Source organism: Mus pahari, chromosome X, assembly GCF_900095145.1.
Source record: "Mus pahari chromosome X, PAHARI_EIJ_v1.1, whole genome shotgun sequence".
Taxonomy (NCBI): Eukaryota; Metazoa; Chordata; class Mammalia; order Rodentia; family Muridae; genus Mus; species Mus pahari.
The window spans coordinates 40,577,969-40,579,867 of NC_034613.1; the positions used below are offsets into that span (position 1 = coordinate 40,577,969).

Below are 1,899 nucleotides of genomic sequence, written 5' to 3' on the forward strand. Positions count from 1 at the left end.
TTTTTTTTTTGTCTCTCGGTTCCATATTTAACCCTACTTGAGATCACTTCTTGGTATAGTGAAACATAAAGGTCTTTATGTAGATTTCTATTTTTTATAACACAATTTTATAGAAGTCAGTTCATCATTATATGCCCTTGGCATCTGTGTCAAAACAAGCAAACAGGGCAGGAATCCAGTGGCTGGCTGGCAACTGGGCCTCTGTGGAAGCTAATCCAGCAGTAATCTGAGCCATCCGAGCTGCCACCATGACGGTGAGCAAGAGCAGCAAGACATCGCAGTATCTTGATTACAGGATGAGGTGCATCCTGCAAGATGGCCGGATCTTCATTGGGACCTTCAAAGCCTTTGACTAGCACATGAATTTGATCCTGTGTGACTGTGATCAGTTCAGGAAGATCAAGTCAAAGAACTCCAAACAAGCAGAATGGGAAGAGAAGAGATTCCTTGGTTTGGTATTGCTTCGAGGGGAGAACCTGGTCTCCATGACAGTAGAAGGACCTCCTCCCAAAGATACTGGCATTACCCAAGTGCCACTTGCTGGAGCTGCTAGGGGGCCAGGCATCAGCAGGGCTGCTGGCAGATGAATCCAGGTAGGTGTTCCCATGCCCCAGGCTCCTGCAGGACTTGCGGGGCCAGTCCAAGGTGTTGACCCCACAAGGTGATGACTCCACAAGAAAGAGGCACTGTTGTAGCTGCTGCAGCTGCAGCCACAGCCAGTATTGCAGGAACCCCAACTCAGTACCCACCTGGTTGTGGGGGTCCTCCTCCATCTATGGACCCAGGGGCCCCTCCTCCAGGTATGATGGGACCAACTCCTGGCATGAGGCCTCCCAAGGGAGGTCCCCTCCTGGCCAAGGAACTCCAATGGGCATGCCCCCTCCTGGGATGTGACTTCCTCCTCCAGGGATGTGTCTGCTTTGATCTTCTGCACAGCTTCACAGTCAGTAGTTCAGAGTTCCCCAGGGTCAGGTTACAACAGACCTGTTTGTTATGCAGTTTATGGAGTCTCACTGGATTGTCTAGTTTCCCTTTCAGGGCTCCCTCCCTGGGAAATGTGCCCTCCAAGGCCCTAGACTCCTCTTGGTTCTCCTCAGCTCCTTGCCTGTTTCCTTCCCAAAAGGCTGTATGTACATTGTCCTTTTTTTCTGTGGCCTATGAAGCTGGTTTATAATAAACTAAGAGACTATACAAAAACAAAACAAACAAACAAACAAACAAACCCAAGAAAACATATAGTTGGAAATGCACAGATTTATTTCTGGGTTCTCTGTTCCATTCCATTGTTATGCATGGCTTCATATATACAAAATGTACCATGTTGTTTTGTTATTTTAGCTTTGCAATCTAACATTAAACAGTGTTTTAAATCTGTTCTCTTTGCTTAAGATTGTGTTGCAGACTTGAGGATCCTTTGTGATTCTATATAAAATTCTGTATAGATTGTCATTATTGCTTTTGTATGAATTACATTAAATATGCAGAAAGAATCTGTAGGATTAGAAAAATATTTCTAAAAGACAAATCTGACATTGGTTCAATATGAAAATATAAACAGTAAAAATGTCTTTAATAGTGCAAAAGTTGTACATAGAAACTTCTCAAAAGAAGAGATCCAACTAGGCAACACACATGAAAAGTGTTTGACTTCAGTAGTTATCATCAAGTGAAAATCTAAAGTACATTGATGCAATTGGTGATATATTGTCTCAAACTTACTGGAGTGGCTATTGTCAAAAGCACAGAAGGTTAAAAAAAAAAAACTACTAAAATTGTGTAGAAAAACCAAGCTTTTGTACACTAATGATGAAACTCTAAACTAGTAGAGCAATTATAGTTTGTAAATGTGTGATTACTATATGATCCAACAACCTCACTCACTAATCTCTCTCTCTCTCT

General features: G+C 42.6%; 1 pseudogene; it reads left to right on the forward strand.

Moving 5' to 3' along the window:
- The first annotated feature begins 248 nt into the window (after positions 1–248).
- LOC110313958 lies at positions 249–924 on the forward strand (annotated as a pseudogene).
- The last annotated feature ends 975 nt before the right edge of the window (positions 925–1,899 follow it).